The sequence below is a fragment of the Choloepus didactylus genome, chromosome 12 (assembly GCF_015220235.1).
Source record: "Choloepus didactylus isolate mChoDid1 chromosome 12, mChoDid1.pri, whole genome shotgun sequence".
NCBI lineage: Eukaryota > Metazoa > Chordata > Mammalia > Pilosa > Megalonychidae > Choloepus > Choloepus didactylus.
In genome coordinates, this window is record NC_051318.1 from 67,626,084 (window position 1) to 67,653,486 (window position 27,403).

The following is a 27,403-nucleotide window of genomic DNA, read 5'->3' on the forward strand; positions in this document are numbered from 1 at the left end:
TTGCAAAATCAATTTTTCTATATGTTTTATAAGTTTATTTTTTTTGACATTTTCAAAGTCTTCACTCCATCCAGAAGATATATTTGTGTATGTTTCCATATAGGAATATTATTGCATCTATCTATGCTCTATATGAATTGCCAATTGCCCCATTCTAATTTATTGAAGAGTGTGTCTTTCTCTCACTAAGCTGTAATCCTGCTTTGGCATATAACAATTATACATATACACATATACATAAATGCATATATGTGGATATATGCCTACATATACATGGATATTCCAATATTTTCTATTATTTTATTTGTTTCTCTTTGCATCAATACCTATTTCTTCAAATTACTGTAAATTATGGCAACTTACCGTAATTATTCTGGACAGCTAGTAGAGAGGACCCCAGCACTACTAATACTACTTCTTTCTCTCTTTCTTCTCCCCTACTTCCTCCTCCTTTGTATTATTTTTCCTCTTCCTTCTTCCTCTTCTTTATTTACAGCTCCTTCTTCTCCTCCCTCCTTCTCCTTCTCCTCACCTCTCTTCCTCCAATGCCTCCTCCACTACCTCCTCATCTCTCTCTCCTTCCTGAAAATTATCTTAGCTCTTGTTGGTACTTTTATACTTCCATATAACTTGTAGAATGAGCTTACATTCATCAAATCTGGTTGAGATTTTTTGGGCACTAAACTGGGAAGAATGTAAATCTCAGAATAATAAAGACTCCTATTTAAGAATACAGAATGTCTCTTCACTTATTTAGATGTATTTTTGTATTTTTAAAAAAGTCACTTTATTTCAAGATATTTTCCAAGTTTTCTGTTTGTTTTTTGCTGTTGCAATTCAGGTCCTTTTTTATTACATAGTCAAATTGAGTTTTGCAGGAATATAGTAATGTTATTATTTTCATATACTGAGCCATTCCAGAAAAATTCTTGAATCTTTACTAGTTCCAGAGGATTGTCTAAAGGTCTTTTGGATAGTTTCTCTGAAACAAATGTGGGTAATGAATAATAAAAATTTGTTATGATCTTTCTAATTTTTGTATGTCAAACTTTTCTTGCTTTGTTGAATTGGTTAGGACTTCAAAGACAATGTTGAGTAAAAATTAGTGATAGTAGATATTGCCTCTGCTTTCAAAGAGAATAGCTCTAAACTGTCACCATTTAGTATGTTATTTGCTGTACAGTTTGATAAATACCGTTTTTGGTTGGAGGAGTATTGCTTTGATTACTAGTAGATATTTTTATTATATTTAGTTTTCAATTTTTCAACCACTTTTTGAAGTATTTATTGAGATAATCAAATTTTTATCTTAACCTTTAATTTGGTAAATGTTCATAAATAATATTATATTTTGTTGTATTTTATGTAATAGTATTTATAAAGACAAATTGCCTTTGCATTAGTCAGTTTTTAAATATATTGTTAGATTCACTGAATTAGTATTCTATTTACCTATAATTTCAGTGAGATTATCCCATTATTTTTATTTTTCCCACTGTCCTTGCTTACTTTGGTGTTTATGTTATACTACTCTCCTAACATTAGTTGCCATTAGCTTGTTTTCTTCTTTTTCTATTTTCTTAAAAAAATTTTTTTTGAACACTGTTTATCTATTTTTCTCAAAAATCACCTGTATCTGATACTTATGAGTGGATAGAATTCAACTACTGATTCAGTTTCTCTAATGACTATAGGCTTGCCTGTTCTGGTGTTCTCTAGAATCAATATCTATCCTTCATATTTTTTTTCTAGACAAATGTCCATTTCTTCTAAGATTACAAATTTATCAGTGTGAATAGTTCATAATATTCCCCAATGACCTCCAAAATATCTATTACATGTAGTTTTATCTACTGAGGTAGAGACCACCTTGTGCTTGTCAATTCCCTTTTCTTCCTTGCAGTTAGTTGAGTGCATGTGATAAGTTTTGGTCAATGGAGGTGGGGGATAAGATATCCACAATTTCCAGATCTTGCTCTAAAGGATCCCACCATACCCCTATGATCATTCTTTCTTTTCAACCAAATAAAGGAATCCAAGGAGACTCTAAAGAAGGCTGGGCCACATGATGGAAGTTTCACTTCAAATTATATAGATGAATATTTATTTTTTAAATAGCCTATTTGGCATTTAATTTGCTTTCTGAATCAGAGATTTCATACTTTTGGTTAATTTTGTGAAGATGAAAGGATTCAGGATTTTAAGTTACTATTTGGAGAAGAGCTATGCATGAAAGCCACCTGAGCTTCATTGGACAGTGAGGATGGAAAGATAGAGAACTTTTTATTTTTTGTTTTTTGTTTTGTTTTCTGTTAAGCTTCTGAGGTTTCTATTTTTATTTTTTTTATTGCAGTGTATAGAATGTAGAATTAAGGACACTGAAGACAGACTATTTTTCTAAAGTTCTCATATTGTTTTATTGCTTATTGTAACTAATCTTGTAAAAGGTTTTTCTATTTTTCCCCCAATTAAAAGATTTGATTTGATGAACTTTTCCATCATTTCTTTGTTACTTTTCAAACCTTTTAAACTCCTTGGGAAATCACTTCATTAATTTCATCACTTAAATTTGTTCCAAAACATGAATTAAAGATTATATATTTTCCTCTAAGTACTACTTTACTAAATCACATAAGATTTATTTTACTTTACTTAGAGTGGTTTAAATAACAATCCCTTTGAAATATCTGAAAATTACCATTTTTATCTTTTCTTAAGCCATAATTTATTTAGAATGCATAAATTTTCCAATAAATGTAATTTAAAAAATACCATTTTATTGATTTCTAACAATGTCAGTGTAATCACATACAGATTTTTTCATTTATATTCATTGATATAATCTTTATGTGCTAGTACATGGCCTTTTTTTTGGTGAATGATTCATATACCCATTTCTGTCATTACCTTATCCCTCTTGTCCTAACACCATCTCCATTTTTTGTTCCCAAATTTATTCAAAACTTTTCAAAAACTCAGCTATCCATTCAAGGGATTGTTGGAAGTAAGGCTGTCTATTCTCTATTTATTAGTTATAGTGTTTTACAATTGTTTATATATGTATATGAAGATGCCTGTTGGGTGTGTTGTTTAAAAATTCTGTATACACACACACACACACACACACACATAAATATGTGCATGTGTCTGTGTGTGCATATATACCATGGCCCTTCATATTATGAGATAGATGTGCTAGAACATACCATATGGTTACAGATTTGCACATTTCTTATTATATTTTGTTAATTATTGCTTCATTTAGTCTGACAGAATGTGAAGACAAATTTAGCATTGTTATATCTCCCTGAGGAATTATTGCTAACATTAAAAAATAATAATAGTCCCCTTGTAGTAAATGCTGCTTTTTTGCCTTAGGTATTTTCTGATATTAATTCATCTGATATAAACACTAAATTATCACCTCGTCTTGGTTAGTATTTATATGGCCTATTGTTTTCATCCTTCATGTTTTAAATGCATCTTTTAAATATTACATATACGTGGACATTTGAAAGTTATTCCATCTAATAATATCTTTCTTTAGAAAGACAAGTTTAATCTATTTCCATTTATCATCTCTTTTTTGGCTTAAATATTTACCATACTTTTTCTTCCTCTGCTTTTTCTTCATTTTTTAATCCTGCTTTTCATACCTGGTTTTTAGTGGATTTATTCATTTATTCCTCCCATTCTATTCTATTTCTACTCTTTCAGAATTTGTTTAAATTTTTATCTTACATTCTCTAGTTAATAAATACTAGTTGAAATAACCATTGTATTCCTGAAAAATATTTCTTCTCCCATCTTCCATGTATGATTGTTAATATTTAAGTACTGCCTTAGAATTTTTACCTAACTAAAATAAGCAATGATGATTATTATTAAAGAGTCAAAATTTAGAAATTTATCAACATGTATATCAATTTCTTTATTTACTGTTTTCTTGAAACAGATTATTTCATTCTTGGGTCATTCTAACTGAAGTCCATGTTTTAGAAGTTCTTCGAAAGAGTGCCAAAATTTTCCAAGTCTTAGTTTGTCTGAATTTACTCTTTTATTTAAGCCTTTACTATAAAAGTGGATTAACTGAGTATGGAATTTGAGAAGACAGCTATTTTCTTCCAACACTTTGCCTATCTTATTCCAATGTCAGTCAGCTTCCATTATTGTTGACATGACATTTACTGTTGCTATAAATGCTATCATTTTATAGGAAAATCACCTGTTCTTTCTGGTTTGTTTTAAAGATTTGCATTTTTTTTTTCTGTAATATTTTGCAGTTTGAATCTTTACTAATTTACTTTTTTGAATATTTCTTTTCTCCTTTTTAAAAAATTCAATGACTATATACCAAATATCAATTACTATATTGCTAGATGTTCTATTAGTTTCATTTTCAAAATGAACTGACAATTACTTAGTATTCTGTTTCCATTCAGTACTTGATCATTTACACATGATTAAAAAAAAAACTTTCAAAATATTCTATATACTTTAGTTTTGAGGGTGTCTTTCTTTTTGTAAAAGTATCTTCTCTTTAGAATATCCATGGGGTGTATTTTTCCCTAGTGTGGTAATTTTGAAATCATCTTTAAAAAGGGTTGAAGCCATTTTATGTCATGATGCTGTAGATTTTGGCTTGTAGAGATTTCCTAGGGATTTCCCCAGTGTAGTATTGCTTCCATTTTTAGACGGGAACTCAAGCATTTCACATACTAAAGACAAAATTTATATTAACTATACTTGTATAACATTTATTATGTAGTATAACATTTATTATGTAGTATAACATTTATTTTTCAGTACCGAAATTATTTTTTTCTGCTTTTCATGGGCTAAAATGTGGAATTCTTGTTTTCCTTTCAGGGAGAAGAATACAACTTTTATGTGATCATCTCTCATATGAAGGTATTAGATCTAGCTTCCTTTGTCAGGAGGGCATAAAAACACATCTTCAATCATCCTTTAACTATTAGAATCCTAGGCCTTAGTTGCTAAGACCTAAATCGGAACAACACTCCCCCATATCATTTGGCCTGAAGCATCGACTTTTCTATTTACCACTCCCACTTTCAGATTCTTATTTCTGGGAGAAGAGTATTTTCATTTCTTTGAAGTTTGCTCTGTACTTAAAATTTTTTTAAATTATATCTTATTTGGAATTCCTTTTTTGGTTTCATGTGGGAGAATGGATCTCAGTGGAGTCTGCAATATTGTAGGAAGTAGATGAGTTTCTACTTAGAAAAGGTTTGATGCAGACAGTGACTGTAGAAATGGCTGTGGCAAACTACATACTTTATCATGAAGGCTGTCACTGACATTTAGCAGAATTGTCGTCATTAGGCATTAAAGTCACACGTGTTGCCTTTTTTCTTAAACCGTCTTCATAGGATTCCTACCTAAGAGGATGGAGAATATTTTGCCGTATTTTTATTCACATTTATTCTCTTACATTTTCCCCAATTCAGAAGGATAGTTGACAGTCATTGTATTAACACATAGTGTGGCAAGGAAGATTTGAAGAAATTAAAGTATCACATGAGCGTTTTGATTTTTTGTTTGCCCAAAGTCTAAGCTTTCGTAGAACTTGAAGTATTTACAAAAGGATTAAAGGGAAGACAGGAATTTGTGGGCAAGAACAGTTCTCTTTGTATACAGTGAAAGAGCTGGGTTTATTCCTAGATTAGAAAAGATATTCCTCTGCTTGAGAGTTCTGTGAGTTTTTTCAGCTGCAGAGACCCTGTCTCTGTTAAGCACCACTGGGGAATGCAGCAACCATCCCCCTTCCCGCTGGAACGGGTGCATAATCTAGACAGGAGCATAAGCAGATTCACTAAAGGGTCTCAACTCCCCCTCATGGCATGGAATCAGCAGAGATCCAGGAGAACTGAAAGGGTTATGACCACAGAGGGAAAAGATGTCTCATTGGTGAAAGCTGTTCCTATATTTGATGGCTCCCTCCCATCAACTGGCACTGCATAATTCCCCAGAATGGGGAGACAGAATGACTTTCAGAGTCATGGAAGTGAATTTTCCTTCAAAGTAGGTGAATGGGTTCCTGGAGTCAGAAATTAAATTGTAACAAAATGAAAAACTGGTGGTTCTTGCACATCTGAGTTTATGGACTAAGACCATAAACAAAATCAACTATTTTCCAAGAAAAGAAAGGAGACTTTAAAAATCAAGGTAGGACTCTTCTTTACAGAATTAAATATTTGTTTAATTATATGAAAATATACTCAGTATAATATTTTTCCTTTGAAAATAAAAGGAGTAACTTTGGAGTTCATGGCATTTAATTTTCTTCCATTTCTGGGGATGGTACTGAATCTCAGGTTTGTCGAGTGACTTGCTTATGTTTACATTACTAGGCCGAGGATGAGATTGGACTAAAAGTCAGGTATCTTGACTCCAAGTTTCTTGCTCTTCCCATGGCCCTCTGCCACATCTGATAACAGAAGGTAAAGAGCACTGACACAATTGCATCAACATGGTAGCAATTCACAGTAGTAGAAAGTTTCATAGAGGCAGGCTACCTCAGAACGTCCTTGATATTAATTATTTGCTAAATGTGACACCTGATTAGTGAGAATTATTAGGTAATAGAAAATACTTCCAAATAATATTATATTAGATATGTAAGAGTTGGTCTGGGTACTCATGCTAACTACATTGTTTTTTCAGCTTCTAAATGCTATAGGCGTCGTGATGGTTTGAAGCTTTATGGACCTCAGGTCTGGAGAGAAAAGACTTCAGGCCAGGAGCGGACCCACCCTTGTATGTGGAACCGGTGAGCATGCCCCAGAGTTTGCAAAGGGTGAGGCTTCCACTCATTTGTTCAGGAAGAGTGTTATCACTCCAGGGTTCTCAGATGCCCTGGGTTTTGCAGAGGGCTTGGCTACTCCGTTGTTCAGGAAGAGTGTTGCTGTTCCAGGCTTCAGAGAGGGTGGAGCACATTCCCTGGGGATTGGAGAGAGTCTCATTACTACCACACTGTTCTGGGGGTTGAGTCTGCACCCTGGAGATTGCCAAAAATCTGGCTGCCACCCCAGTGCTTGAGGAAGGTGGGGCCTGGGGTTCAGTCACCACCTGGATGCTTCTTGATGAGGGTAGAGCCAAGAGCATGGCCAGCACCCAATGCTTGGAGATGTTGGACCCCTCATCCCAGTGTTTGCAAAGAGCAGGACCACTGTGCATGCACTTGGAAAGGGTGGGGCTGCTGCTCCATCAGGTCCCAAGGACAAGGCATTATTCTACAGATGTCAGTAATTTAAATCTAATGGAGTATATGTACTGCAGGGTTTCAGAACTGTTTGGGACCCATGACCCCCATTTTCCTTTCAATTTCTCCCTATGGCAATGAGAATGTTTCCTCTGTGACTGCCCCTCCTTTGTATATTAAAAACAGATAACTTGTTCTAGGGTTCATAGGTCCACAGTTAGAAGGAAGTTGTGCCCCAGGGCAGATCACACTTATAAGCAATTTTGATGAGACTTTATATTTAATATTGTTGTTGAAATGATTGAAGTCTTTAAGATATTGTGATGGAATGAATGTATTTTGGATATGGAAAGAACATATCTTTTTGGACCCAGAGTGTGATGATTTGAAGCTTTATGGGTCCCAGAAGATCATGTTGTTAAAGCTAATGCATTCCTGTGGTATAGACCGATTGGGGGTGGGACCTTTTGATTAGGTTATTTCAGTTGAGGTGTGCCCCAGGTGGGTCTTAGTCCTCTTGCTGGAGTCCTTTATAAGAGGATGAAAAACAGAAACACACAGAAGTTGAGAGAGAAGGACACACACAGAAGCTGAGAGAGAAAGCCACAGAAACAGAAAGGAAGTCACTGAAGCCAGAAGTTGGAAGCAATGAAACCCGAAAGAGAAGGGAGAGACCAGCAGATGCCATGTGGTTTGCCATCTGACAGAGGAGTCTAGGGTCATGGAATTATATGATGATGTCTTCTTTTGTGTTAGTGACCCTCCTTGGGTCTGGCCCTGGACAGGAACATTTGGACATTTTCACAGCCTCAGAGCTGTAAGCATGTAAACAAATACATCCCCATTGTTAAAAGCCAGCTCATTTCTGCTATATTGCATTTTGGCAGCTTTGAAAATAGGATCTTTGAAGATGTTATTAAGATGAGCCCAACTGGATTAGGGTGGATCCTAATCCAATATGATTGGTGTGTTTATAAGAAGAGGAAAGTGGACACAGTCAGATAGAGAGAGAAAAGATAGCCCTGAGGTGGTGGAAGAGAAAATGATGGTCCACTACAGACTGAAGAGGAAGCACAGCCTTACTGACTCCTTGAATTCAGACTCGTACCCTCCAGAAGAGCAAAACAGCACATTTCTGTTGTTTTAAGCCACCAGGTTTGTAGCACTTTGTTACAGCAGTCCCAGGAATCAAAACAAGGCACACAGACAAAAATTTCAGATTTTTATAATAATCATTTGAAGTATTTGTTCATCTCTAGAAGTCTTAGCTGTGTTTTCTGTGAATTGTAGGCCATTTCATCATTAGATGGCAAATAATTATATTTTATGCCATCATGTAGGAATAACAATGAAAGCATTATTTTCCTCTAAGTAATTGGGAGCATTTCAAAATTGTCAAGTCCAAACATTATTTATACTAATAGAGGCTAGACAATTTCATTTTATGAGGTTTGAAGGACTTATAATAAACTCAGGCAATGTTTTTTAAAAAATCATTCTTTTCAGATAATACTATAAGCTGAAGGAACAAGATAAAAGGCTTAGGGACTCCCAGACATTTGTGCTAATGTGGACAGGACAGTTGTATCAACTGAACAGTGACATACAATTTAAGAAAATATTTAAATAGAGAAACAGATGAAACTTGCTTCAAAAGTTTAATTTTATATATAATTATATGAATAATTGTTTGATTTTACAAAATATCTGTGAAAGAAAACATTCCCCAAATTTAATCTAGTTGATTGTATAACTATATAGCTTTTATAGTGTGACTGTGTAATTGAGAAAACCTTGCAATGGACACTCCCTTTATCCAGTGTATGGACAGATGAGTAAGAAAATAAAGACAAAAAATAAATAAAAAATAGAGGGGATAAGTAGTAGGGGATGTTTTGGATGTTCTTTTTAACTTTTAATTTTATTTGTATTCTTATTATTATTTGGAGTAATGAAAATGTTTGAAAATTGATTGTGTTGAATGCATAACTGAATCAATGGTGAACCACTGATTGTACGCTTTTGATGATTATCAGGTATGTCAATATATCTCAATAAAATTGCATTAAAATTTAATCTAGAATTGAACAGTGACTCTTGAAATAGTAAATCTGGAATCAAATACATGAAGGTGATATTATCTAAAATAAACATTTTTGTGGTCCAATATATATACCGAAAGACATGTTTTAAATTTGTAGACAGGGCTACAGTTTGAAAAATTATGTTCAATATGATCTCCCACGCCCTACAAGATGCTTACAAAAAGAAAGATCAATAAACTTTATTAACTGGGGAAAGAAATTGGCTCCAAACACTTTACAGTAATTTTGAATACAATGCAAATTGAACATAAATGATGTTTGGATTACCTAGAAAATTTTATGAATTAGAACACCCATTCTAGGAATAATTCCAGATGAATTATTTTATTATATGGCTTTAACATCCCAGTTAGAGTTTTTATTCTTCAGGGAAACTGGATACCTGAGAGACCATTGGGATAATTAGAGGAATGTTGATTTATGAGATGAATAATTTGTTTCATTAGGCTTTTATCCTTTTTTTTATTTTTCTAGTTTTGCGAGTATGTTGATTACTTTTTGTATTTTCAAAATAGTTCATGAACTAAAACACTGCTAACTATGTGAGTCATTTTGATACTACCATTGATTTGGTTTGTTGATGATCTTGCAAGGATAAATCATTTACTGGATCTAGCAAATTAGGAAAAGCTCATTCTTTCATATGCTGAGTGAATGCATTGTGTTTCAAGCAAATTCCCTGTGTGATAATTACTACAAACAACTGCCCTTTTGCTCATCTAGTCTTTGCTTGTTTTCCAGTAAAAAGGAACAGTTGGAACTTGCTCTACTTCCTCTTTTGTGTCCCAGCTTTCCTCTAGAACAAAAGAGAATATTTTGGCTTTAGACTGTTTAATCAAATAAATGGAAATCAAACATATGATCTCTCATCTAGTTTATTTTTAAAGTATAGAAATGCTGACTGTCTCACTAGCATTAATAAAATATATATAAAATACATATAATGTGTTTGTTTTTTAAAATGAAGCTATTTTTTAGTTACTCTGGATTTTTAACTTCATTTCAAAGATGTCCAATACAACCTCAAAGAAAAATCCAAGAAGGAGCAACTACATTCACATTAGTAAAAGTTCTTACCCCTCCCCAAACTATTATAATTTCAAAAGTCAAGGCTGGATTAAGACCATTGATTACAAAATAGTTAAAAAATATATAAATCAATCATTATGAGTAGCTCATTTTCTATGTTTCAAGGTGATATATTTCATTTATAAAATGTTGAATGCAAATATATAATAGAGATACTTGTTAAACTGTAAAGCACATTATTAGTGTGGTAATGGTTAAAACAATTTGCTTCTTTCTCTTTCTTTAGTTCAATGGCAACAATACAGGCTGTTCTGGGATTCACAGGGTTAGATATCCTTGTGATAAAATGGGTGCTAAAATTTTGACTTTGACCATGAAATTTGTTCCACTCGTCTATAGAAACATCACTAACCTGTAAAGGGATTTTAACAACATGTCTTTCAAAGTCAAACAATGCAATTCTTATACTGAGAAGGGCATATTGACTCGTAATGAGGTGTGAGAAGTTTCAAATAGCTTGGTGTGGGACCAAGGTTAATATAATTATGGACCACAAACCCCAAGAAATCATTCACTCTTTTACTTCTGAACTACCAGCCTGCAATAAAAGGTGGTCTTTCAGTCTTCAGTGCACTGATTTAAAATGATCTATTGATCTGGACCAAAGAAAGATGAATATACTGAGGAACTGAGGCCGCCTCCAAGTGATAATGAGCGGAACCGAAGGAATGTAGCTGTGGCACAGGGAATCTTCTTTCTACAAAAGACTAGGGCAAAAGCAGGGACTTTAAAGAACAATGAAGATTCGAAGAGGAATGTCATTCTTGTGGTCTCTGAGAAAACGCATTAAAAGGATGTCAGAAGCAACAGAGAAGAATCATACAAGTGAATAAAAGATGGCTTCTTTGCACTTGTGGACTCAATCAGGAGCCAAAGAGAAAAATACAACTTTGGGACTGTGGCAGCTTTACTTGCTTGTAAAGATTTCTTTTTTAACCGAGTGTTAATTTAAAAAAATGGTAAGAAAAAAAGGTCCATCAAATCTTTTAATCATGTACCTTTTCATGGAGGTTCTAATAAAAAAGCAATAGTACTGAGATATATATTTCATTGGTATATATATGCACCTTCTCAAATGAGATTGCTGATGCTCGAGCACACATATTTTGTTGATAATATTTCTTTAAATAATTATATAGGAGAAATGGTGCGTGCAGCATTTTTGTTTTTTATTATAAACAAGCACACACTACAAAAAAAGATGTCTAGATTTCAGAAGCCCTTTGTGTTCAAGGTGGAAAATACAATTGATAATACAATTAGAAATGATTCTATCTGATTATGCATTGTTGCTTCAGTTACTTATTTGTTTGGGGTTAATGAATTTAGCAAGAATTTCCTTAAGTTTATAGAGAAGAAATTATTTTATTGTATTAACTGGCCCCCCCAGATAAAAACATAAAACACAATAATATTTGGTCTGCTTAAGCATTTGTGTAGATACTGTGTAAATATTTAGTTTGTGTTATCACATGTACTAGCATTTCATGAGCATATTTCATATACTTTAAAGGTTAAGAATCAAAAGGAATATAAATGAAATATTTTCATTTTCTCTTTTATGCCTGCCTCATCCAGACATGCCTCATCATTCCACATAGCCTTTCTACATAGTGTGGGTCAAGTTTTCCTTGTTCCTCTTTTTTGATCTTTTGGTTATTTCATAGGAACTGAACTGAGGCATGAGTGAATGTAGATGTGTTCCTGAGAAAAGACCAAGCAAATGGGCTCTAAGCTTGGAACCCAAACCTGTAATTGGAAATAAAGAAAGGAATAATTGCAATTAGGAAGCTCTATATTTATTAGGGTAGAAAGTTATGGCCCTAGACTCAGGAAAACCTCAGTGCTCAGTGTAAATCCTGGTTTTGCCTAATGTTTAGCTAAGATTTTGACTTCTCTACATTTCAGTTATCTTCTGTGAAAAGTAGGAATACTGCAATTTACCTAATTTTATTATTGTAATCTTTGTTTATTGTCTAAATAGTCAGTTCTTATTTGAACAATGTAATATATTAAATATCAAATGAGATCAAACGACATACAGCCAAAATAGCAATTTCATACCCCAGCCTCACCATCACTGCTTTCCACACCCTTGAGGAAATCACTTTTAACACTTTCATTTGTTTCTTCAGATATTAATCTTCATATTGCCAAATAACGAACTTCTAACTATTCTATAGTATTTTTCAATTTAAAATTAGCCTATTTTGACATGGAAGATGGGGATTTAGCTTTCTTATCTTCCCCCACCTACTCACATACTTCCCCTCTCCCCATCTGCACCATACAGTTCTATCATAAATTTTAGATAATCAATATTCAGTGCTTTCTTTGAATGATTACGTAAGTGGTGTTTGCAGGTGAACCATGGAATAGATGATAAATCAATTAACTTCTATACACAAACTTTTGTTTTACTAGAGTAAGTTCCTCATTTTATGATTTGATAGTATTCCAAGTCCTATGAATAATTCATCCCTACAATATACAACAGAACTGTAAAGGTTCTCTTTACATGGTCTAATACCTAAGGCATTTGCTATCTTCTTGTGGATCTGTATGTTTGTGCATGATGCTTCGCTTTACGTTTGCTGCTCTCCAAACGCGATGACAGGCTCTTAACAGTGAGTCTCTTTCACTAGGAAATCCCTTTGCCTCTTCCTTGGTTAGATCCTTTGCTTCTTGTAGTTTGGTTTATTCTTTTCTAGAGAAACAAGTCTTCAAGGAGCTTCTTTAGAAAAGATGCATTTGTCTAAATATTTTGAGATCTTGTATGATTGAAAATCTCTTGTAATCTTATATTAGAATGATAATTTGTCTATTATTGGTGATAATTATCCTAATTATTTCAAGGGCATTTTTCATTGCTTCCTTGCTGCCACTGTTGCTATAAATGCCAATTTGATTACCGATCATTTGTCATTTGTTTTGCTTTTATTTTTGTTCCTCCCATACCACTGCTCAACCACAGAAGCTTTTGATTCTTTTCTTTGTTGTCATTGTACTAACATTTTCACAATGCTATTCCTTAATGTGGATCTTTTTCATTTATTAGTCTCCCCACTGAGTGATTCCTTCCAATTTAGGAATTTTGTCCTTCAGGGAAATTTTACTGCACTATTTCTCTGATAATGTTCTTCCATACAAATTCTCATTTCCTTCTGGCATTCATAATGGCTGGATGTTTGAAACCAGGCATTCATCTTTTGATTACCCTATCTCCCTATCTTCTTATTTCTTTTTTATTTCCTATTATTTTGTTACTTTAAAATTATTTCTAGGAAATTCCCATAAGTTTTCTTTAAAAACTTGTATTCATTTTTTCAATGTATTACTATAATTATATTTTCTAATAATCAAGAGACCTCCTTGGACACTTAGCATCATTTTTTTTCTTTTTCTTTTTTACAGCTGCTGCTTCTTGCTGATACTTGCAACATCGCTCATTTTCCTCAAAATTTTGTAGTTGGTAAAAATGTTTTATTCTTCCTTTGTTGAATTTCTCTGAGTTCTTTTTTATTTTTTTATTTTTTTGTCTCTGTTTGTTTTTGTCTCCATCATTCTTGTTAGAGATGTTCTTCAAATGACTGGTGACCTTTGGCTCACCATTCATCTATAAGTGTAAAGAACTTAGTCAACTGTTAGCTAATTCACGGGTTGTTGAATAGTGGACTTCACCATAGGAGAAAGATGTGGAACATTTCCCCAAGGATTCCCCCACCACATGTGTGTCAGTCTTTTCTCTTGGACCTGGCAGCCTTCCTGAGCGTAATCCCCAATCACCCTCCTGTGCGATATAGCTTCTATCCTCATGCCTAGCTACTAACTAACAGATTTCTGTGATCTGATTGAGAAAAGGGAGGCAGGGATCTCACTATTTTGTGTGTAGAATTTCTCTTAGTGCCTTTGTTTTCAATATCATGCCTCACTCTTGTCTTCAACTGTGCCTTATTTCCCTATACCTTGAGCTTCTCTGATTTAATCTCTTTGGGATCAATTTCACCAGGTAGTTACCTTGCAATTCTAAGTAAGGGAGGACACCTCATCAATGTTTGTTTCTATACAAGGACTGTCCTCTCTGTTTGACTCCATCCTTAATCATCATCTCTACAGATACCTGTTACCTCCAATACCTGGGGCTTTGGGGGGGTTTCTGCAGTATAAATCATATAGCTTTATGTTGCTATGCATTAGCTTCCTTATCTCTGTTAAGTTCAGCTACTATTCATTCACCCACTTTCAATCGTCCAGAATGTTAAAATCCCTGTGTTATTTGTATCTCCTTTCCCATTATTTTATTATTATCATCATTACTATTATTTTAATTAGAGAAGTATATTTACAGAAAAGTCATGTAAAAAAATGCAGCATTCCCTTAATACCCCTATTTTTGACACTTTATGTTATTGTGGTGCCTTTGTAACAATTAATGAAAGAATATTAAAATGGTACTATTAACTACTGTTCATAGTTTACATTAGGTGTATTTTTTCCCGATATACCACCCTATTATTAACATCTTGTATTAGTGTTGTACATTTGTTATAATTCATGAAAGAACATTCTTATACTTCTATTGTTAACCCCAGTCCATCATCCACAACAGGGTTACTGTGTTATACTGTCCCAGGTTTTATCATCTAATTTTCCTTCTAGTAACATACACAACCCAAAACTTCTCCTTTCAACCACATTCACATACCTAGTTCAGCACTGTTAATTATACTCACAATAGTGCATACCATCACCACCATCTATTTCCAGACCTTCACAGTCAACCTAAAATAGAAATTCTGTACAAATTAAGCATCAGTACCCCATTCTCTACTGCCATTCTATCCCCTACTACTATATATTCTAGATTCTAACTCCATGAGTTTGTTTATTATAATTAGTTCGTATCAGTGAGATCATACACTATTTGTCCTTTTGTGTCTAGCTTATTTCACTCAACATAATATCCTCCAGGTTCATCCATATTATCATGTGCTTCAGGACTTCATTTCTTTTTACTGAATAACATTCCATAATATGTATATAGCACATTCTGTTTATCCATTCATCAGTTGATAGACACTTGGGTTGTTTCCGTCTTTTGGCAATTGTGAATAATGCCACTATGAAAATCTGTGTTAAAATGTCTGTTTGAGTCCCTGCTTCAGTTCTTCTGTTTATATACCTAATAGTGGTATTGCGGGTAATATGCAAATTCTCCACTTCACTTCCTGAGGAATTGCCAAACTATCTTCCACAGTGGCTGCACCATTTTACATTCCCACCTTCCCACCAATGGTGAATGAGTGTTCCTATTTCTCCACATCCTCTCCAACACTTACAATTTTCTGTTTTTTTTTTTTTTTTTTTTTTTTTTAATAGCAGCCATTCTACTGAGTGTGAAATGATATCTAGTGGTTTTGGTTTGCATTTCCCTAACAGCTAGTGATGTTGAGTATATTTTCACATACTTCTTAGCCATTTCTATATCCTCTTTGGAGAAAGGTCTATTCAAGTGTTTTGCCCATTTATTAATGAGTTGTTTGTCTTTTTTTTATTGAGTTGTAGAATTTCTTTATATATTCTGGATGTTAAACCTTTCTAGGACACCTGTGAACACATGGTGTCACTCATATCCCTGAGACAACACTCAACTTTTTTTCTGTTCTTTTCTCTGTCTGTTCTTCTGCCTGTATGATTTCAGTTATCTCATCTTCTAGCTTGCTAATTCTTTCTTCTGCCTGTTCAAATCTGCTGTTATATGCCTCTATTGAATTTTTTATTTCTATTATTGTACCTTTCATCCCCATGATTTCTGTTGTTTCTTTTTACACCTTCAAATTCTTCTTTATGTTCACACATTGTCTTCTTAATATCCTTTATTCTTTTTATGCAAATTTTCCTTCATCTCCTTTAATTGATTAGGATATTTGTTTGTACATCTTTGACTGATTGTTCTAACTTCTGAATCTTCTCTGGAGTTTTAATTTCTCCCTTGACTGAATCATACATTCCTGTTTCTTAGTATGGCTTGTGGTTTTTTGCTAATGTCTAGGGATCTGATTCTCTTTATTTGGTTAGCTCTGATAGTCCATTTCTGCCTCTTGTTGAGGATTTTATTGTTGATTGGATTTGTGTTAAGGATCTTATCTGAAGCCTGAGCCAAATTATTCTGGACCTTTACAATAGCCTGTGTTTATCTGTTCAGATTTTCTCAGCTCTTCTTCATGTGATTCTTGCCCTGGATATGCAGTGCAATTTTTAAGATTGCACTTTCTGTGCAATTGTTTTACCTCCAGGAGAGAGTTTTCTTTCCTCTTTTCCTTTTCTGTGAATCCTAATCTGTTCTGTTTGTTTTCATGCAGACTTTTCTCCCAGCTCCTATGATTTATTTAAATTTTCTCTTTTACTCAGTGCCCCCTTTTCCTTAACTTTTCAGTTCTGGGACCCATCCTATCTCACAGCAGTTCAGTTTTAACCCTTTCTCTTTTTTTCCTGCAAGACTTTTCTGCCTTTTCCATTAGGGTATTCTGCCCCAGGAAGCCAGATGGGGTCAATCCAGAAAGGTGAGTCATTTCAGAAAAGCCCATTTGCCTTTAGGTGGCCAAACTGTCTGAAACTGGATTGAGTGAGGCCACAACAGTTCTTGCCAGCAGTTCTATCACAGTCAAACCCCACTTCCCCAAGGTCCCTGTTGTATGCAGCACTCCTCTGTGGCTTGTGTTCCACCCTGAGTCTCTGTGGACTTAGGTCCCTGTACCTGGGTAGGGTGGATTTCTCACTTGCAGCTGCATGTTGCTCTAAAGTCTCTGTCCATGGTGGGAGGGACCCAGGTTGTGCTGCCTCTGTGTAACTCCCAAGCTGCTTGGGACTGAGTGAGGGGGAGGGGAATGGGAATGGACCTGATAATTTTCTGATGGTTTCAGCGTTTGTGGCATCTCTCTTCAGTTTCTGCCATCCTCCCAAGTCCTAGGAAATGGCATTTGTCCCTTTATTCTCTATATCTCTGGGGAGGCTCTTTCAGGGGATGTCTTATGTGTCCATGTTGATGATGTCTCTTGTAATAGCCTTGTAAAAAATGATCTCTGCTGCCACCAACTCCTCCACAGCATGTGAAATAGAGGCCAGTGAGGCAAGTGTGAGCACTGCAGCTGTGGCCAATCCCATGTAACTGCCAAAATAGCCCTGAACACTCTCCTTTCCCATTCCTTTTGGTTTTATATACTTTTATATATCTTTTTGATCATTTTTTCTGGTATGTTAGTGAGAATTTTGGTGGGAATGAAAATAATTATTTGTTCAGTCTGCCATATTTAATTCAAGAATGTCAGGAAATTTTACACCTTATTTTTTTCTTTTTATAGATCTAATATGGTTACCAAAAAATTAAAATTAGCAAGGAATGGAATGTCTCAAGTTGAAATGGAAGCAAGAGAGATAAAACCAAAGTAGTTGAATTTCATCTTGCTCTCCAGCCCCCAGAAAAATCTCAGTAGTTGCCTAGGCCTCCAGAACACTCTTTGAATACCATAGAAGTATGACCATACAATGTTGATTAGGAATAAGTTCCAGATAACAGAAACCACTCTACTTAGTTTAAACATAAAGGCATTTATTACCAGGAACTGTTGGATAGACCAGAATCATGGTTTCCATTAACAGCTCAAGCACCTGAATTCTTATTGCTTCTGCCCTAGTCAAGTAAGCTTCATCTGCTCTAGGAAATCACCAAATTAGAAAGCCTCTGCAACAATCTGCATCAGCCAAATAGTTATTTTCTGCATTTTCTCTTTTCTGTCCTAATTAGTATGAAACTTAAAGTTTTGAGTAAATGCATCTAATTGGTGGAAAACCAATCACATCTGTAACACAATGGTATGAAAGTCTAAGAAATGTACTTTCAGCCTCTTGAGCTGCTCATGGAGAGACCTAGAGGCAATCTCCCAGCCTTTGCCTACCCCTCTCCTTTTCTCTGTGTGCAGATGCTGGATATATTTCCATTCTACAGACCATAACCCTTAGGCGATGCTAGGTCTAATGGAACTGCCTGAAAGTACCATGTTCTGGAAACCTCAAACAAGCAGTTCTAGCTGCTTGTCAGGACAGGAACTCTGCCCAAAGGTTGCCTAATACATCTTTTTGCTCAATGGCACAGTTAAACAGCACAGGGTCTCTCCTCTCTGATGTGGAGTGGGTCATGTGGAGTTGCCATTCACTGACCCTGACTCTAGCAGTTGACCATGATGGGATCTGACCATGATGGGATCTCTTCCCTTGCTCTCTTGGACTGTTTGTGCTCTGTAAGTAATGAGGTGGTAATCTGATGAAAGTTTTTTTGTTGTACCTGAGCCTGTGTTTCTCTGATGTTCCATATAGCAGAATCCTCTGAGAAGAGACTGGGATGGGTATTGAGAAAGCAATCTAGTCTCTATCCACCCATCCACCCTTCTAGATTGGCAGCTTGCTTTTTTCACACAACAATGTAACTAAATATTTTAGCTCTACTTTTTCTTTCTAAATATATGCATTCCAAATGGTTGAATAAGTTTCTTCGCCCTGCTCATCTGTCCAGGTATAGGAGTGGAGCTATCAGAGGCTTAGATTGATTCATGGTTTGGGTTTTACCCAATGAGTATTAGAGTATACAGCAAGGATGCAGATAATTGAGAAGAATAATTGATAGACAAAAGTATTTGAAGAAAAAAGAATATTCAGAGAAGACTGCTCACATCCTCAAAGGACTTAATGTATTGATCAGGTTATTAGATTTTTTTTTTTCTTTTTTTTTTTTACTTTTTAGTGAAACCCATTTTAGCTAGTTTAAGCAGAAAAAAAAATAATGTATTAAGGTGTATTAGGAAACTAACTGAAACTCTTTTACGGCCAGAATATCAGGCATGAAGGCTACCATACCAGAAAGATTCAAATTATATTGAAGAACGGCTTTAGCAAAAAACTTTTGCCTGGGTTTGGTCACAGACCATGCACGCTGCATTGCAGAAGCTGAGAGCCATGCACTGCTCCTTGAAACTTTGCAATTTTGCTACAGAAAGCTGGATTTCTCTGCTAATGTGCTCAATAGAATGGATTCCAGGCAGTACCTCTTCCTTCATGGTGGTTATAAATCTATGTCTCTTGTAGGTGAATCTAATTAGCTTCTATTTTTGTTACAAGAGGGTTTTTATTTTTTTATTTGGTGAAGCTTGGAATAGTAAGGTAGGAAAAATCCAAATGTCCTCTACAATGGGGTTGAAGAAGAAGTATAGGAAATGAGAGCTGGTGAAACAAGATGTTGTGATCAATAGCTATGTTACTGGAATTTAATACTTAGTTGATGTAAGTATTAGATAAGCACAAGTGTTTGGAGCATAATCACAATGAAATAAAATATTTGTAGAATATGTAAAAAATGATAATACCTATAAAGTACGGTAAATATATATAGTAAAAATAAACTGAAAAGGTGAATGAATAAGGAACAATGATTCCCACATTTAAATTAAGGTTGAGAAAAGTTTTGTGTAGGTCATCAGCACATATCGTAGTCATTGTGGCAGTAATGGAAAACAAATGATAAAATGATTTTATTTGATAGTTTGTTAACTCCAGCAAAACGGTAATATATTTTTTAAAGTACTTTGGATCAGCACAATATTTTCCCAATGTTTGGTTTCCTTTGTATGCTTTAGTATTTTAAGAGGTATCACACATACATAAATCATACAATGTAATCTCAGTGGAAAATAGACCTTCAAATATACTTTCTAGAAATTAATACATCAGAAATTATTATAGCTCCTTGTTTTTAAAGTTACAATAAATTACTTTAGTCTAATATGCAGTTGGTTATGAATGTATTTTGGCAACAAAACAAAGTGTCCTTAGAGCAGCAATTTCCATGCAAAACTAGAGTGTCTTTTACTGAGTTAGTTATTCTGGTAGCAGAGACAGTGCTAAATCAATTTCATAATGCAAATTCTCTAAATAAACAGAACAAACATTTTCTACGAAGATTTACTTCAAACATTATGTAATATAGCTATCACTTCAGATCTGCTTTTTCTAGTGACTATTTTAAGTTATTTCAAAGGAAACTGATTATATTAATGGAAAATTGGTATATGTGCTTTCTTTTGGTCTTTCGTTTTCATTTTATTGTGATATTTATGTTTTCTTTTCCTAAAGCTATTTTTATTGACTTCCAAATTTGTTGAGATCATATTATTATTATCTCATAATACTAATGTGTGAGAGTCAGTCTAAAATAAATTACTGATCTATATCTCCTGGACCAAAATATAAAGTTTAATGAAATGATTGAAAGGAAGGGCTTAGAAAGGAGAATAACAAAGATGAAAAGGAGGTTGGGAAAAAAAATTAGGAGAGCTGAAATGTGAAAGAAGAGAAATAAAGTGTGATATAAACAAATGGGCTCATGTAAGTAAGTAGGAATATCAGAAGAGAAAATAAATTTAAATAATATTATGAATAATCTATGGAAAGATTCGCATCTTTTGTTTGTCAATGGGGAGAAAAGGAGTAATTTTTGTAAATTCTAAAATAAATGAATGAAGTCTAATTATATCCTTAGATGAACAGAGTAGAGTATTAGTCACTGTTGCATGGATCTTAGGACCCCACATAAAGATACGAGCATATGAGTGTCATATTGAATCACATCAACTCTGGAGAGCAAGCCTAGTTTCTTTGATGTTTTTCAGGAAAGCAGGCTAGTTGCTTTCCATACTCAAACCTTGGGAGTCTATGATACCTAATTTCCTTTTGGTAACCCATTATAAACTTCATTCATGAATTTATCTAAGCCTTTCCTGAACCTATTTATATTTTCAAACTATATAACCTTCTGGGATAATAACTTGCATATGTTTACTACTAACTGTGTAAAGCAATAAAGTACAAAGCATAAATTCCTTTTATCTTTTATGCTAGGATGGGCATTCTCTAGTCCTGGTGCTCTTTAATTCAGTGAAAGGAATCCATCTTTACCCTTCATGATTTGGCAGAATCTGAATTTATGCATTCTTATTGGTAGTTTTATAAAATTAAATAATCCTAACTTTCTCCCTCCTATATTCTAACACAGAAGCTAAAGCTGTGTCACATTGTAAAGAACTTTGCTTGTAATGAGTTTTATGCTTTGGGAAAAATGAATTCACATTTTGAAGTGCCAAATTTATCTTCTGTAAATCAAAGTGCTAGATAACCTCTAAAATCCCTTTTAGATCTTACTTGCCTACACATTACCTCCCACCACAAACTCCCCTAAAATAAAACAAAAGCTACTTAACTTCTCCATACCTCAGTTTCTTCATCAGTAATTTGAGGATAATAATAGTTCCAACTTTGTAGAATTTTATTTAATATTAAATGGATGTGTATATGGATGTGCATATATGTCTAACTATGGCTATAAAATATATAATGTATTTGTCTAATGTTTGTGTGTATGTGTGTGTGTGAGTAATTCAATACAGCACCTGGTGGCATATAATAAGCACTATATGAATGTCTGAGCCCAGATCCCAGTTGACCCACCAACTGAATGCAGACAAATTTGTGAGCCCAGGTGAGACCAGTTGAAGAAACAACTAGCTCACCATAGAATCTTGAGGCATAAATAGCTGTTCTTTAACACTAATAAATTCAGGGTGGTTTGTTGCACATCAGTGTATAACTGACACATTGATCTTCCCTGGTTCTTTTCTATGTGCTGTCTTGAGGGTTTGTGACAGTGGCTGAAAATGTCACATAGAGTGAAGCTAATAAATTCTAATCCCTTTCCTAGCTACTAGAACTACACATCATATACACAAAATTGACAAATCAATGTAATTGCTTTAAATTTAATAGATGTGTGGTGTCTAATTTAGTGTTCCCTGGGAAACAGACTCTGAAACAAAGATTCACATATAATTAGTTTATTGGGGAATATGCTTGGGATCAGTACATGTGAGGGAGTGAGGGAAGTGGGATTGGGCAGTGGGAGAGATTAAACTGCAGTGTAATTGAAGCAAGGGTGTCAGTCAGTCACAAAGGAGATCCAGAGTTGTGATGGCCTGTGCCAGTTTGAAACTGTTATGTACCCCAGGAAAGGCCATGATCTTTTAATCCAGTCTTGTGGATGTGGACTTACTGTAGGTGGGACCTTTGATTAGGTTGTTTTTATGGAGATGTGACCCACCCAACCGTGGGTTAGATCTTTTGATTAGATTACTTCCATGGAGATATGACCCCACCCATTCTGGGTGGGTCTTAATTAGATCACTGGAGTCCTTAAGAGAGCTGAGAGCCCCTACAGACCCAGACACTGGGAGATGCAGACAGAAGGACATTTGGAGATGCTAAGCTAAGAGATGAAGCCCAGAGTTTGCCCTGGAGAAGCTAAGAAAGGACCTCCAGATGCTTAGAGAGAAAAGCCCTGGGAGAACAAGCAAGAATGCACAGGAGCTGAGACAGAGAGGTGCTAAGAGAGATAGAAGCCCAGAGATATTTTGGAGAAAGCCATTTGAAACCAGAACACAGTAGCAAAGTACCAGCAGACAACTACCATGTACCTTCCTAGCTGACAGAGGTGTTCCAGAGGCCATCAGCCTTTTTCAGAGTCAAGGTATCTTTCTCTGATGCCTTAGTTTGGACACTTTTATGGCCTTAGAACTATAAATTTGTAGCATGATAAACTCCCTTTATAAAACCTAATCCACTTCTGGTATTTTGCATAACAGCAGCTTTAGCAAACCAGAACATGGACCTTCCAAGTTGTTCTGAAGAAAGGTAAGGGGCCAAATCTTTGTTCCACAGTCACTGGATGAGAGCTGCTCCCAGGGAAGTGTTGTAAACTTGGGTGAGGTTTTTAACATATAATTTTAATTAATATTTAATATATAATTTTTAATATATAATATGGATTTTATATAGTCAACTGCAGTCCTAATGTGGTCATTATAGGTTTCCCATTCTGTATTCATTCCACTAAAAACAAAACAGAACAGTGTGTCTGTATAATTTTCCTCATGTGAGTCAATACCTTGGTTTGTCAGCAAAATTCTCTTTCTCAACTCTCTCTTCAGTGTGACTAAGTTTGACTCTTCTTTCTTAAATGTAGATATGACCAGTCATGGAAATATACACATCTGAAGGTCCCATCATCCAGGGGAAAAAACATGCCAAATTTAAGCAGAATCAAATGCTGCTTTTCTATGTGATATTAGCACATTGTGTCCAGGTTTCCTACAGGAGCCATTCCTCTGAAGATAGACATGTATTCCCCCATAACTACAGTTGAATCTCTGGCACTGCCTGTGTGTGGGAACAGACAGAGTGGGCCTCAACTTCAGCCACTTCACATTGCTTACATCAATGCAATAGAGGTTATCATAGAATCTGTCACTTGATGATCCTTCATGAATGAATAGTTCTGTCCCTGCTACCACCATCACATGCCCATCCCTGGAAGAGAATGGCTTTCCATGGGTCTCTGGCTGTGGCCAGTTCAGAGTCTTTGTACCAAAAATGTATAGCTTCATATCCTGCAGGGGCTGTCAATGACGTGTGGAATGTTCTTGGGGTAGTGGTGGGGTGGGGAATGGTCATCCCTGGCAAGGTCCACGCTCTAGTTACAGAATTCAGGACTTGTAGATAATTTTGACCTCCAGACTAGTCAGTGCCTCCAAACACCCAAATGCCAGATCCACGGGGTGCACATCTAAGAAGCTCCCACTTGGATTTGTTCCTCCAACAATGAAGACCTTTCCTATTTTGATATCACCAATTGGGAGTAAATATGAACACGTGTTGATAATCCAGGTACAGTAGTTGTCTTCGGAGGAAACCAAACTGCATTGTGTTGCTTTTCTTTGTGTTTCTCTTTAGGATTAAAGACTGGCAGCAGCTTCAAAGAGAGATGAAGTGTCAAAGTCAAAGAGAGGTGAGCTGTCAAATTCATCCAGATGTCTCCAGAAACCACCAAAGGGCCCAGCAAAGAGTGGAAGTGAGTTAGTGATGAGAGAATGAAGAAAGAAAGAAAATGGATAAATGGGGAGATGGATGGATGTATTCCACCAGCAGCTTAGGCCACTAACTACTGTCCCCAAAGCCCAGAGTTCAACAAGGAGTGCTCTGTGTAGACAGGGACTTCCTGCAGCCATGGTCCTACAGTCACATCTGTATCAGTCAGGGTTCTCTAGGGAAACAGAACCAACAGGAGATATCTGTAAATAGTGTGAGATTTTATAAAAGTGTCTCACACAACTCTGGGGATGCACTCTGCAAGCTGGCAGTCTGAAGAAGGGTGTCAGTGAATTCTCCAGGAAAGGCTGGCTGGCTGAAGTAGAGGCAAAAGTTCTCTCTGTTGACTGCTGAAGTCATCACCTCCCCCTTAAAAGCCTTCAACTGATTTGATTAAACTTCTCTCATTGTAGAAGACACTCCCCTTAGCCAACTGCAGATGTAATCAGCTATAGATGCAATCAATGTACTGGTGATTTAAGTCCAGGAAATATCCTTGCAACAACAGATAGACCAGTGCTTGCTTGATGAGACAGCTGGACATCATCACTTGGCCAAGTTGACACATGAAACTAACCATCACATCATCTCTACATGGTCACTGAAGGCAACAATGAGCTGGTTCTGACCAACGTGACCATCAAGAGTCTTAGGTGGCTCTCTCCAACCACTTTAACTGTGCCCAATATGAATCCCATGAAGAGACCAGATATTGGTGAAAGAAACATCTTACTACTGGAAGGGAGGAATCTGAGCAGCACTGCATAAAATTCACAGCACATAGTTGCAGTAATGTACAACAGTGTAAAAACATTTTAGCAATTCCATCTACAGAAGCTTCTGAGAGACTAAAACCAGAGACATAGGAAAATATATTTTGTAAAAGAGTGATGTGGTTAAACTTCCCGGGAATTTTTTCCAGTTATTAGTTCCTTTTTAAAATTTCAACATCTTTATTGAGATTCTCATATTGTCCATTCATTGTTTTTCTGATATCCTTTAGTTCTTTCTCTGTATTTCCCTTCATCTCCTGAAGCATACTGAAGATCACTTTTAAAAAAAATTTAATGCAATTTTATTGCTATATATTGGTTCATGGTGTCATCATGTCATTGTGCATTCATCACCACAATCAATTTTTTTTGAATATTTTCATTACTCCAAAAAATATAAGAATAAGAGTTAAAAATAAAAAGAACACACAAAACATCCCATACCTCTTCTACCCCTTATCCCCTCCCATTAGTTATTTATTTTTGTCTGTATTTTCTTACTCAGCTGTCCATATACTAGAAAAAAGGAATGTTGGTCACAAGGTTTTCACAATTACATGTTATACCATAAAACTATATAGTTCTACAATCATCTTCAAAAATTTCAGTCTACTGTATTACAGTTCAACAGTTTTGTGTATTTACTTCTAGCTATTCTAATAAACAAAAAAATGGGATATCTATGTAATGCATAAGAATAATCTCCAGAATGACCTCTCAACTCACTCAGCCATTGAGAATTTATTTTATTTCATTTCTCTTCTTCCTTTTGGTCCAAGAAAGCTTTCTCAATCCCATGATGCCAGGGCCAGGCTCATCCCTGGGAACCATGTCTGACATTACCAGGGGAATTTACAACCCTGAGAATCATGTCCCATGTAGTGGGGAGGCAGTGAGTTTACCTGCAGAGTTGACTTAGAAAGAGAGGCCACATCTGAATAACAAAAGGGCTCTCTGGGAGTGACACTTAGGCATAATTACAAGTGGGCTTAGCTTCTCTGTTGCAGGAATAAGTTTCATCAGGGCAAGACCCAAGAAAGAAGGCTTAGCCTATTAAATTTGTATTCCCCAATTCTTGTGAGAATATCAGGATTTTCCCAGGTGGAGCAGTTTAATATTTCCACATTTTCCCCTAGTCCCTCAAGGGGGATTTGCAAATACTTTTTTATTCTCTGCCCAAATTAGTCTGGGATGTATTGGGGCATCACATTGACCAGTAAAAATCAACAAGACCTCACTTCCTATTCAAGGTTCCATGTAGTTATAGTGTTCAAGTAAACTGACCATACAAGTAAATTAGATAGTGTGCCACAGAAAATATAAATTTTGTACCAAATAAACGTCTCTTTCTTTTCTCTCATACAGAAATTGAAGTTTTAAAACACAGTCAATATCACCCTTTATCCTTTGGTCTGATTTGCCTGAGTCATAGCCAGATCAGCTTCATTCATATTGCTAATTGAAGTCTGATCTCTTTTTCAGCTTTATAAATAGTTGCCATATGGGGTAATGCTGACTTTCATAGCTGCAGAATTCTAGCTTTGAGTCTCAGGTATCACACAGATACCCAAAGTTCCAGGGAATGGCCAGCTTATGAACAGAGGGCTCAGAATCTCAGAATTTAGAAATAACCATAAGAACTCAGGAAAAAATGAGACTGCTGTAAGAGTTTACAATCTAGGAAACTTTACAATAAGCCTTCCTCTGATAACTTATGCTTTCAAATTCAATTCTCAGTTTGCACATAATAGTCCATAGCAGTGAGGCATTATTATATGTCTTTTCATTTTTGTGTTTTTTCACTCAACATACTGTCCTCAAAGTTTATTCACCTGGTTGCATGCTTCACAAATTCATTTGTTCTTGTAGCCATTCAATATTCCATAATACATATGTACCACAGTTCACCTTCTGTTTATCAGTTGATATAGCTTTAGGCCACCTCCATTCATTGCAAATCATGAAACTGCCACCATAAACACCAGTGTGCAAATGTCCATTCATGTCTCTACTTTCAGTTCTTCCAAGTATATACCTAATAATGGGGCTGCAGGATCATATGGCAACCCTATACTTAGCCTCCTGTGGAACCACCACCCTGCCTGCCAGATGGGTTGCACCATTCTACTTCTATACCAACAGTGAATAGGTACATTCCTCTCTCCACGTGTTCTCTAGCACTTGTATCT